The sequence below is a fragment of the Hoplias malabaricus genome, chromosome 2 (assembly GCF_029633855.1).
Source record: "Hoplias malabaricus isolate fHopMal1 chromosome 2, fHopMal1.hap1, whole genome shotgun sequence".
In the NCBI taxonomy this organism is placed as follows: domain Eukaryota; kingdom Metazoa; phylum Chordata; class Actinopteri; order Characiformes; family Erythrinidae; genus Hoplias; species Hoplias malabaricus.
Window position 1 is genome coordinate 70132913 of NC_089801.1, and position 13612 is coordinate 70146524.

Sequence of the window (13612 nt, forward strand, 5' to 3'; positions counted from 1 at the left end):
TCATAGAAATTGTCATTAAACTTTAGTTCAGCGTTATTAAATTTGTGCAATTATATTTTAATGACTTCAAAGCAGTTATCTAATTCTTTACATTATTACACAGTGAATTAGACTGAATTAACAGGTTACGTATTATTCAGCTTGGTTCAGTTTGTTGAAAATAAAAAAGGTGTTGACAATTGAAAACCCCCCCAAAAAACGTCAACAAATCTGTACACACCACCTCAGATATTAATAAAACTTGTGTTGTTGAAGTTTGTAATTATTTTAGGATTAATAAATGTACTCCTGGAGGGGGCGCCAGTCCTTCACAGGGAAACACAGACACACACACCTACGGACACTTTTGAGTCGCCAATCCACCTGAAACGTGTGTTTTTGGACTGTGGGAGGAAACCGGAGCACCCGGAGGAAACTCACACGGACACAGGGAGAACACACCACACTCCTCACAGACAGTCACCCGGAGCGGGAATTGAACCCACAACCTCCAGGACTCTGGAGCTGTGTGACTGCGACACCTACCTTTTGTAATGAAAGATTACAAATATTCACCTCTCCTTCTGGAAAAACCAAACTGGACTTTAACATCGCTGTTTACACCTTTTGCACCTTTGGCGACATAGATGTACCTATACAATACCTTATAGTCTGACAGTATAACGTAAACGCTATGGTTACGTCTAGGTTAGATTTACATTCAGGGTTATGTTTAGGTTTAAGGTTATGGCTGATTTATAATGCTAGGTAGGAATCAAACTTAAATGTAATCCACAAAAGATAAGCTATATTTGAACATGGTACAAAATGAGAGAAGAGTGTTTCAGGAACACATGAATGAATTCACACTGAGACAAGGTTGAACCAAAACAAAACAGTATTCTCAATTCAAATCCTAATAAAACATCTCTTCTACTTACACTTGGGATTAACTCAAGGTTCAGGAGCTGTGCTGTCCTCTGCGTCTCTTCACACGTGCCAACGAGCTAACACTGAGAAATACTGAAGTAAATAATGAACTACTGGATCCACACTTCACCACAAAGCAGAGGGAGGTGCTTCATTCCCAAAAGCAAATTTGTTTAAGACATCAAATTAATAACAAAGTAAATGGTGTTTATGGTATTTCTGAGACCCTCTTGGCACCAAATGCATGCAACAGGTTTGCAGTCTAATCTGAACAATAAATACAGAAACTAATGAATATGAAAAGTTAGATGTAGTTCTGCTGGTAGTTTAGTTGTTTGCACACTGCCACCAGACAGTTCAGCACAAAGGATGTGATCAAAAAGCTTTGGACAACTTTGTCCTCTACTCTTTGGGAAGGCGTTCTGAAAGTATTAGATACTATTTAACTGGATTAAATCCAATGCAGAAAACACAACACAGCATTGTCTAATTATTCCCATCACACCTTAAAGAAAGCTGCAGAGGTCACGGGTTTAAATCGTCATTGCCAGTAAAGAGATGCAAGGCCCTGACTGTGATAACAGGGGCCAGAATCAGTATTCTGACAGAACAGCTACACTCAGAAAATGATGAATCAAGGAACAATGGTAATTCATCATTCATTTGCCAAACTGCAAACTGGAAGGTGAATGAAATAGTGGCCTACTATATATATTTATCTCATGCTGGATAATTCCTATCATACCATTTGTTATTCATGTGCTACAGTTTAATTTCACCAAGAAATACACTCCCACGGGTAATGGCCCCATCCGTCATCCGCTAAGTGGTCATGATTACAGCGGCCAGTGCATGATGTCTATTCTCAGAATGGTGCGAACACAGCAGTCATTTTTCCAGTGCACACATAGCTTTGCTTCAAGTCCACTGGGGATTAAAAAAAAAAGTTGTGGATATCAATAAGCTGCGTAGTCCAGTTTCCTTCAGAGGACAACTGTTCACAGTTTATATCGCATGAGTACACGGTCAGAGGACAAGAGTACCGTACATATACACATGTTCAACAAGGTAAATATACCCTCAAAGGAACCACAACTGTACTGATGTCAAATCATGTATAAGCTATAATCACCTTCTGTGCGTCATGGTAAGACATGAATATATCCCTGACCATAAAGCCATAGAGGTTAGAATTCAGAAGAAATGTCTATTAGATGGTTTCCTTATAGAACAGACTTGAACAGTTCTCTGTCTGATCTGAGAAAGAGTATTGTAAGTTCATTGTAGGTATTTAGAACAGCAATGGTAAACTTTTATTCACAAAAAGCTACTGAAAACATAACCTACTCCATAAACTAGTAATTTTACAGTAAATATCAACCAGGGTTTTACAATATCATACTGTAGCTATCAGTTCTTAAATATTTACCACAGTTTACAATATAGATCCCAATATATACACAAAAGTGTGAGATTAAAGTACCCCACTGGAGAACTCAGAGCATGCAGAGCAGGGTATAAATGCCCCACCAGGGCTCCTGGAGTTCACAAACTGAAGAATAATGTTACCATCAAATAGCAGTATTTGGCCTCATTTCAAAATATACAATTTAAATACGTATATTATCATAATCTAACATGCAGATACCGTAAAATTGATTAGATTTAAGGCAATTTCATTATACAAATAGAATATTCCAATTTTTATACACAATAATTAAATAGTTTTAATAATGAAAAACCCAAAGACGTCATTGGTTTACAGCACAGTCCCATTATTTTAATGACTTATTACATTAGATGTATTTACAAATGAATTACAGTAAACTTAAGGTAATATGAACATTATAATATTAATAAATGACTTCAAAAGCAAGTGTGGTTTTCTTCACAAATATGTTCTACTATATAACATTTTGCATATGAAAAACAGCAAATGCAACGTAAGAGTGTTTAAATGTATGTAGTGTGCGAGGTCTCTGAATCCGTGTGGAGTGTCTGATCATGTGTGTAATGTGTAGTGTGCCTGATATGTCCACCTTCTTCTGGAGCGCCAGAGCTTGTGGAGTATGGTGCAAGTGTCCCGCTGGAGCTCCCAGAGCTTGTGGAGGAGTATGGTGCAAGTGTCCCGCTGGAGCTCCCAGAGCTTGTGGAGGACTATGGTTCAAGTGTCCCGCTGGAGCTCCCAGAGCTTGTGGAGGACTATGGTGCAAGTTTCCCACTGGAGCTCCCAGAGCTTGTGGAGGAATATGGTGCAAGTGTCCCGCTGGAGCTCCCAGAGCTTGTGGAGGAGTATGGTGCATGTGTCCCGCTGGAACTCCCAGAGGTTGTGGAGTATAGTGCAAGTGTCCCGCTGGAGCTCCCAGAGCTTGTGGAGGAGTGTGGTGCAAGTGTCCCACTGGAGCTCCCAGAGCTTGTGGAGGAGTATGGTGCAAGTGTCCCGCTGGAGCTCCCAGAGGTTGTGGAGTATAGTGCAAGTGTCCCGCTGGAGCTCCCAGAGCTTGTGGAGGAGTATGGTGCAAGTGTCCTGCTGGAGCTCCCAGAGGTTGTGGAGTATAGTGCAAGTGTCCCGCTGGAGCTCCCAGAGCTTGTGGAGGAGTGTGGTGCAAGTGTCCCACTGGAGCTCCCAGAGCTTGTGGAGGAGTATAGTGCAAGTGTCCCACTGGAGCTCCCAGAGCTTGTGGAGGAGTATGGTGCAAGTTTCCTGCTGGAGCTCCCAGAGCTTGTGGAGGAGTATGGTGCAAGTGTCCCCCTGGAGCTCCCAGAGGTTGTGGAGGAGTATGGTGCAAGTGTCCCGCTGGAGCTCCCAGAGCTTGTGGAGGACTATGGTGCAAGTGTCCAGCTGGAGCTCCCAGAGCTTGTGGAGGAGTGTGGTGCAAGAGTCCCGCTGGAGCTCCTAGAGCTTGTGGAGGAGTATGGTGCAAGTGTCTCGCTGGAGCTCCCAGAGCTTGTGGAGGAGTATGGTGCAAGTGTCCTGCTGGAGCTCCCAGAGCTTGTGGAGGAGTATGGTGCAAGTGTCCCGCTGGAGCTCCCAGAGCTTGTGGAGGAGTATGGTGCAAGTGTCACGCTGGAGCTCCTAGAGCTTGTGGAGGAGTATGGTGCAAGTGTCTCGCTGGAGCTCTCATAGCTTGTGGAGGAATATGGTGCAAGTGTCACGCTGGAGCTCCCAGAGCTGGTGAAGGAGTATTGTGCAAGTGTCCCGCTGGAGCTCCCAGAGCTTGTGGAGGAGTATGGTGCAAGAGTCCCGCTGGAGCTCCTAGAGCTTGTGGAGGAGTATGGTGCAAGTGTCTCGCTGGAGCTCTCATAGCTTGTGGAGGAATATGGTGCAAGTGTCACGCTGGAGCTCCCAGAGCTTGTGGAGGAGTATGGTGCAAGTGTCCCGCTGGAGCTCCCAGAGCTTGTGGAGGAGTATGGTGCAAGTGTCCCGCTGGAGCTCCCAGAGCTTGTGGAGGAGTATGGTGCAAGTGTCCCGCTGGAGCTCCCAGAGCTTGTGGAGGAGTATGGTGCAAGTGTCACGCTGGAGCTCCCAGAGCTTGTGGAGGAGTATGGTGCAAGTGTCTAGCTGGAGCTCCCAGAGCTTGCGGAAGAGTATTGTGCAAGTGTCCCGCTGGAGCTCCCAGAGCTTGTGGAGGAGTATGGTGCAAGTGTCCCCCTGGAGCTCCCAGAGGTTGTGGAGTATAGTGCAAGTGTCCCGCTGGAGCTCCCAGAGCTTGTGGAGGAGTATGGTGCAAGTGTCCCGCTGGAGCTCCCAGAGCTTGTGGAGGACTATGGTGCAAGTGTCCAGCTGGAGCTCCCAGATCTTTTGGAGGAGTATGGTGCAAGAGTCCAGCTGGAGCTCCTAGAGCTTGTGGAGGAGTATGGTGCAAGTGTCTCGCTGGAGCTCCCAGAGCTTGTGGAGGAGTATGGTGCAAGAGTCCCGCTGGAGCTCCTAGAGCTTGTGGAGGAGTATGGTGCAAGTGTCTCGCTGGAGCTCTCATAGCTTGTGGAGGAATATGGTGCAAGTGTCACGCTGGAGCTCCCAGAGCTTGTGGAGGAGTATTGTGCAAGTGTCCCGCTGGAGCTCCCAGAGCTTGTGGAGGAGTATGGTGCAAGTGTCCTGCTGGAGCTCCCAGAGCTTGTGGAGGAGTATGGTGCAAGTTTCCCGCTGGAGCTCCCAGAGCTTGTGGAGGAGTATGGTGCAAGTGTCCCACTGGAGCTCCCAGAGCTTGTGGAGGACTATGGTGCAAGTGTCCCACTGGAGCTCCCAGAGCTTGTGGAGGAATATGGTGCAAGTGTCCCGCTGGAGCTCCCAGAGCTTGTGGAGGAGTATGGTGCAAGTGTCCCGCTGGAGCTCCCAGAGCTTGTGGAGGAGTATGGTGCAAGTGTCCCACTGGAGCTCCCAGAGGTTGTGGAGGACTATGGTGCAAGTGTCCCGCTGGAGCTCCCAGAGCTTGTGGAGGAGTATGGTGCAAGTGTCCCGCTGGAGCTCCCAGAGCTTGTGGAGGAGTATGCTGCAAGTGTCCAGCTGGAGCTCCCAGAGCTTGTGGAGGACTATGGTGCAAGTGTCCAGCTGGAGCTCCCAGAGCTTGTGGAGGAGTATGGTGCAAGTGTCCAGCTGGAGCTCCCAGAGCTTGTGGAGGAGTATGGGGCAAGTGTCCCACTGGAGCTCCCAGAGCTTGTGGAGTATAGTGCAAGTGTCCCGCTGGAGCTCCCAGAGCTTGTGGAGGACTATGGTGCAAGTGTCCCACTGGAGCTCCCAGAGCTTTTGGAGTATGGTGCAAGTGTCCCGCTGGAGCTCCCAGAGCTTGTGGAGGACTATGGTGGAAGTGTCCCACTGGAGCTCTCATAGCTTGTGGAGGAGTATGGTGCAAGTTTCCCACTGGAGCTCCCAGAGCTTGTGCAGTGGGGTATAAGCACTAGGAAGTGGGCTTAAATTGTGAAGCAGTGTATAAGCAAAGTTTAGTCTCACGTTTCACTGGCAGATCAATGTATAGATGTGAAACAGACTCAATAAATTATCACAATGCTGTTAGTCATGTTAAGAATCTGACCGGTCTGTGTTACAGCAGAGATACATTTCATTGACCTGCCTTGTGACGTGCCGCAATTCGTGTCCATTAAGCAACTAAAATAAAGAGTCTAAATTCACAGGGAAGATATCTTTGCTCTATCCTTGCTCTGAAGGACACCAGGTCACAGCTGGAGCAGCGCTGCAATCTGATCAGTATTCTGGACAGGGCCTGTGCTATATATATTACATGTATTGGGCTGTGTAACTCTAGGCGTCCTACTTTCTGGTAGAACTTCCTGAAACTTCACCTCGTGAATTCACAGCACTGATAAGACACCGATAAGAAGGGAACAAAGGCTATTTGGAGAGAAGAGTGCCTGAAGAAAAAAGGGGGAGAGAGAGAGAGAAAAAGAGAGACAAACACTCAGGGAAATGTGCTGAGGGAGGTGACGGGACCTAGGAGCAAAACTCACACCGAACGAGCCTTAAACAAATTATAGAGGGTTGTTCTTTTGATACAGATGTCTAATATTAGTTGTCAATTGTATCTTATCAAGTCATCATTGCTTGCTCTTCTGATTGGTGGAGCCACCCAAGGCTGGGTAAACAAACATGATAGAGCATAAAATACACCTCTTAGCTATAATTATCTGTTGGGTGGAGGGAGGCGGGAGGGAGAGAAAGGATGAAGGAGCTTCAGTTTCTTAACACTGCAGCTCCGTTCCCCTTGTGATCTATTTGTATTCACCGCCAAAGAGCTTCTGATTCTCTTGCTCTGCTTTATAGCAGCACCGTCCTGCCATCCATCACCACATCCAAGCCTCTGCTGGCGAAGGTCTAATGCACCTACAGCTCCCAACAGCTGCTAACGTTCAAAGCATAGACTATATGTCTGAAAGTTTATAGACCTCATTTAAGTTGTGAATTCAAGAATGTTAATGTGGACAGACACAGCTTATATAATCAAGGAACATCAAGGAACTGGACACTCTAGAGCTGCATAAAATCTCCAGGACCAATAAGTGTTGGCTAGCCCATGACCCAACTAAAATGACCCAACATCAGTACCTGAGCTTATTAGTGGGCTCAAGGCTGAATGCAATTAAATCCTCACAGTAATGTTCCACTATATGCAGGCCTTCCAGAAGGGAAGAGAACACAGCAGTTACAATGTATACCCTTGATACATAGCTGTAGTAACCTGCTGCACAACTGCAGGGTCTTGGGGTTAATTAATTTGAATTCTCTAATTCTCAGGTTCGTGGCTGGTCTAGGAGTCTAGCCATAATCACTGGGCGCAAGGCAGGGACACAACCTGGACAGGGCATTGGTCCATCACAGGGCCCCCCCCCGTGGATACTTTCGCACATTCACAACTACTGTTGAAAATGTCACACAATCACTTAACCTAAGACATGTGGGTTTGGACTGTGGGATGAAATTGTAGCACCCAGAGGAAACCCACACAGGGTGAGTCAATGTTTAATCTTTTAATGCAATATTGTTGTTTAAGACTCTCCGCTCTGTTTGCTTACTGGAAAAAAGGTGCAGCGTTTGTACGTTGCCCTGGCTCGGTAAATAGGGAACAAACTAAAAGGCTCAGGTGTCCTCTGTGCATTGCTGGCTGAACATCTGGAGGAGTTTGGATTGTGGGGGTGCCTCTAAACTCTGAAAAGCATAGAAGGAGTTGAGGACGTTGCTCTAAGGCGGATAACGCTTTTTTGCTGTTTCATTTTGCTGAGGCATTACTTATGGTGGAACTGACTCAAAATTCACGAGATCGCTAACTGCATTAAATGAGGAACACAAAATGCTACAAAAATTAAATAGCTCAAGTTACAAATGAGTCTCTACGGTAATTTAAAAAGTGACTGACGATGTAGAGAGTTCCACTTCAACCACAAACAAGCTACAACTGGTTTATTACTCAAACATTCTGTTCCACCCTAAATGATGTGGAGCTTCAGAATGAATAACCACAAGAGGGTGTTTGGGAGTTTAGTTTCAGCTAACACCCAGTGTTACTGTATTCCATTGTAAATCAACAATAATACCTATGTTATCACCTAATGTTTTGTTAGCTCTTTTCATCAACTTCTGCTTTTGTGAACAGAAGTTTTGACCTGGTATTTGATGTCTATGTCCTGTAGGCCTCATTTACCCTGAGCTCATACCACTAGTTTTTTAGGGGGAAAAACACATATTTTGAATGGTTGGTGATATTAACTTCCTGTTTGTGGCACATTAGTATATGGGAGGGGGGAAACTTTTCAAGATGGGTGGTGACCATGGCGGCCATTTTGAAGTCGGCCATTTTTTATCCAACTTTTTTTTTTCAATGGGAAGAGGGTCATGTGACACATCAAATATGAAAAACAATGGTGTCCTTGGTTTTAACGTTACTTTATTATTTCATGAGTTATTTACAAGCTTCTGACCACTTATAAAATGTGGTCAAAGTGCTGCCCATTGTGTTGGATTGTCAATGCTCCCACTCTTGACACACTGATAGCAACACCGCAGGAGAAATGCTAGCACAGGCTTCCAGTATATTAAGACAAAACTTATTGCAGTGTTTGTCACAGAAACCAGTTTCTAAACAGTGGCACAAGATAACTTGTGTTCCCGGTCAAAACTGAACGGGTTGATTTTATTTATTGAAAACAAAAACCCAAATAATCCTTCCTCCTCTGGGTTGTACTCTGTGTCATCTTCTACTTCTGACACTTCCTTCTCTAAGGCCTCTTCACTGTCAACCTGGCTTCTCTCCTCCTGATCATGGTCATGATCAAATACGAGTTCCGGTGGATTGACAACTTAAAATTGTCCATATGTGTGTGAGAGCCCAGTGATTGTGGGTAGGTGTAAGAAAGAAAAGTAGATATGCTTGAACCCTCTTTTATACACTAGTTGTATTCTTATAAATTAATTTCCAATAACAGTGTATATAAGCTCCATAAAAACAAAAGATTTCAGGTTTATTTTATATGGTCAAATACCATGTGTGAAATACATATGCAAGTTGTTCCCTATCTATCAGACAAGAAGTAGAAATTTGTTCACACACACTAACATCTTTCTGGCCAATAGAGATCCAAACAGTAATAGACCCTTTTCAGCATTTTGTTGGTTTATTTACTAATTCCATGTATTTTTGCTTTTGAAAAACACAGGCATTTTTAATTGTGCTGAAGTTCCACAATCTTAAAGCACCTTGGAGTAGATGTTAAGACCCGGCCCTAATTAGGAGGCCACTTGAAACAGCTTGGAAAAGCAGATCTTCGCCAAGCATCCCAAAGGTGCAGCCTCTTACGGTCTCCTAGGTTCTAACGGCTCAATGGTATCCGCCTCGGCACAAAGGACTAATGACTTTAAAAGGGTCTGCACGCAGTACGAGGGCCAATAAGGAGCGTCTCTCCAGTCCGTCAATGTCCTCGGCTCTCGGCTGAGTCAGAGGGCTAAACACAATTCCATTGCCTGTCATGGGTGAAGTGCTCCCTAATGAAGGACAGTCAGGAGGCAATCAAGGTTGGGAGTGTGCGCCATTGTCCTGCAGCTAACTTCAATTTGCCCGGGCTTTATCTTAATATAGCATTCTTGGCTTCCCCAAATTAGAAATAAACCTCTCCACCCATGGGCCCGGGCAACACCGGCAAAGACAAAAGTTGATTGATTGAACACAATCAGCACAGGAGCAAGGGAAAGATCCCGTTAAGTGGCTATTTGTCTCTCTTCCTCTCGCCGAGCCTGACACATTCCCACTAAAAGCCGCAAAGAACCCAGCCAACTTCCAGCCACCCAACTTTCCCGAGCATTCTTCCAGTTAGTTCCGACTTTCCCAAAGTCGTTTGTCAGTGGTCGCATTTGTTTGGGCTCCGGGGAGAAAGTCGAGAGCTGTCATCATCCTTCGCCTCCTTCCCCTCGGGCACGTCTGTGACTGAATGACCGTGCGGCCGCATTCTGATGAGGTCAGCGGAGGTATGTCACGCACCGTGGGCCTCTTGATCTGAACAAGTTACTCTTCAGTACACACTCCATTTGTGACAGGATGGAGCCAAAGATGATGTATACTGACCAGGGCTAGCTCTGAAACGCCCATTTGTTGGTATTTGACTCATTTTCAATCAGTTTTATAGACAACCTTTCACGCCTTTCTCATAAGTGAACACAGTTGTGGAGTGTTCAAGAAACATCTGTGACATGCTTTGGTCAAAAAACCAAAAGGATCAAACGGCACAGCTCAGTTTAGTGCAAGAGCCCAGGGGTGAGGAGCGAGGTTCACTGACTGGGTCTTGTCTCAGTGAGTGGGGTTCTTGTTCAGTGATGCTGAGGTTTGGGCTCTGGGGCGACTAATGCCTTGTTCTGAGAAAACCAACATCATCTTTAGATCTACAAACCAGACACCAGTATTCTCACTGTGTCTGAATGGGTTTCCTCCTACAGTCCAAACCCATGTCGGTAGGTGGATGGGATGGGCTGCGTGAAACTGTACACAAGTGTGAGAGTGACTGACTGAGTGTGTGGTGCCCTGTCCTAGGTGCGTTCCTGCCTTTTGCCCCAATGACTGTGGACCCACCCCCACCCGCAACCCTGAACAGTGTTTACAGAAAATAAATGAATGGATGAAGGAATGAATAACTAATGATATCAGTGGAAACCCACGAAGACGCTGTCCTTAGGCACTCTGTCCTTTAATCATTATCTTGTCCAGCAATACGTTAACGAGACATGTGTGGTCTTCAGATCTCCGTCTATTTTGAAAATTAGAGCAGGATTATTCAAAACCATCAGAAGTTAGCAAAAAGCTTCTGCTTCTCGCCAGGAGGATCGTACTTTTATTATTTTATTTTATACTTGTGTCTGAAAGCAGTCCAACCCATTCAGGATCAAACGTCGCCCAAGCCGCGGATCAAACATTCCCAACAATTTGAGTGCCGCCGAGGCCGTTTCCTGGAGAGGAGGTCTAATTAAAGTAGGTTCTAATTAAAAATAAGTAGAGACACGCATCTACATCTGCATTTACATCTGCAATCCTGAGGGAGCTGCTTTCCAGCAGCTGACCAGATGTGTCTGCTGCTTTCATCATTTTTTGAGGAAGTAATGCCACTGTTGTGTCTGTCTGTACTCTACCCATCAGGACCAGCAAGACACGGGGAAGAAAAGAAGGGGGATAAAGGACGAGAGCTTTATGGGAACAAATGTGAAATTAGCGCATAAACAAAGTACAAAAGACTAGACTCAGTTTTAATTGCATCCTTCTCTTCCAAGGCTTCAAAAGAAGAAAGATTGGTGGGGCTTCCTTTGATCTCTCCGTCTCTCCCCTCTTTCTATGATTCGAGTTCACTTCAGTGGAATAGGCTTGGAGTTTGGCTGCTAAATCTGATGGAATGGGAGAAGTGAATGCTGTTTTGTGTGCAGGAGAGCGCGCCTGCTCAACACTCCACAGTCAACAAGCTCTGGTTCCTTCATCCAGAATATAACCTTGGTCTCAGACGCTGAGCTTTTTTGAGAATATCAAAGCTCACCCTGGTTAGACTTCGTTAGGTGCTGACACTGTTCTGAGAGATGAATAAGACATCAGCTGTTAAATGTAAAGTGAGCATGTTTTAAATGCACAGTAATGTTCATTCATTTGTTCATTCATTATCTGTAACCCTTATCCAGTTCAGGGTCGCGGTGGGTCCAGAGCCTACCTGGAATCATTGGGCTCAAGGTGGGAATACACCCTGGAGGGGGCGCCAGTCCTTCACAGGGCAACACAGACACACACACATTCACTCACACCTACGGACACATTTGAGACATCAATCCACCTACCAACGTGGGTTTTTGGACTGTGGGAGGAAACCGGAGCACCTGGAGGAAACCCACACAGACACAGGGAGAACACACCACACTACTCACAGACAGTCACTCGGAGGAAACCCACGCAGACACAGGGAGAACACACCACACTCCTCACAGACAGTCACCCGGAGGAAACCCACGCAGACACAGGGAGAACACACCACACTCCTTACAGACAGTCACCCAGAGCAAGAATCGAACCCACAACCTCCAGGCCCCTGGAGCTGTGTGACTGTGACACTACCTGCTGCGCCACCGTGCCGCCAGATTTTAAACAATACATCACAAAATATTTCAATTATTTTCAATCAAATGAACATCAAATGAAATATCCCTCAATGTATTCACTCTCTTTTATATATATATATATATATCACTTTTAGAAATATCACTTTGACTAACACTAAGTGATGTGGAGAATTGTGGCCTTTTAAGTGGTCCTCAAATGCAAAGATACATTTTCCAAAGCGGGAGTATTTCTGCTAACATAAGGGAAGGGTTAATGTTGGAGTAATTTGTGCTCTCCTCCAGCAACATAGAAACACTCGTGCTCTGAGACAATTGTGTCACACACTGCTTTATTTACATAATGAATGGAACAATAAAAATGCTTTAAATGTTTTTAAATATAATCAAAACCTTCACTAACATTAAAAACAAACCTATTGGACTTCTCATGAAATTACCACTGCTCAGACACATTGTTTTGTCATTATCTGCTTAAATATTCCAGAGGTTAGGTCTGAGACTTGCATGAAATCCACCAGCTACTGAAGAGAGAAAATAATTACAGTTAAAACAGTGAGCTGTGAGTGAAGATAATGTTTTATGTTTATTTACTTTCTGTTGACTTGCTTAACTGCTGCCAAGCTTGAGGTTGAGGTTTGGTGAACACAGATTCAGATGTCTCGCAGAGACCGTCCAAAAAGGTTAATCAACACTCAACCAAGGGACAAATAATTAAAAGCCGAAGCTGTGAAGCAAGTAATGTGGCTGTGGAGAAAGCCACCTGAGTCATCCAGCACTTAAATTTAATGATGATTAAGATACGATTAATGGGTGGAACAGGCAGCTGAGCGCGGTATTGACGACAGGCTTTACGTACAGCCTCACCAGGGGAAACATGTACACTCAGTTTGAGGTAAGGCACTGCAGGTCAAGATTATGATTATTTTGAAAACTCAATCTCAGACTTTCGTTTTTTTGCTACTTTCAAAAAAGCCACACATCTGAACAATGTTACAAGCTCAGAGAAAGGTACCAGGAGCTGGCTGTTGAGTCTGTCTGGTGGTACGTGCTGGTACCTAATTGCATCTTTCCCCATCAAACACAGTTCTGGGGTCTTAAAATGTCTGTGACTTCATTCATTCATTCATTATCTGTAAGCGTTTATCCAGTTCAGGGTCGCGGTGAGTCCAGAGCCTACCTGGAATCATTGGGCGCAAGGCAGGAATACACCCTGGATGGGGCGCCAGTCCTTTACAGGGCAACACAGACACACATTCACTCACACCTACAGACACTTTTTGAGTCGCCAATCCACCTACCAACGTGTGTTTTTGGACTGTGGGAGGAAACCGGAGCACCCGGAGGAAACCCACACAGACACAGGGAGAACACACCACATTCCTCACAGACAGTCACCCGGATGAAACCCATGCAGACACAGGGAGAACACACCACACTCCTCACAGAGAGTCACCCAGAGGAAACCCACGCAGACACAGGGAGAACACACCACACTCCTCACAGACAGTCACGCAGAGGAAACCCACGCAGACACAGGGAGAACACACCACACTCCTCACAGACAGTCACCCAGAGGAAACCCATGCAGACACGAGGAGAACACACCAAACTCACAGA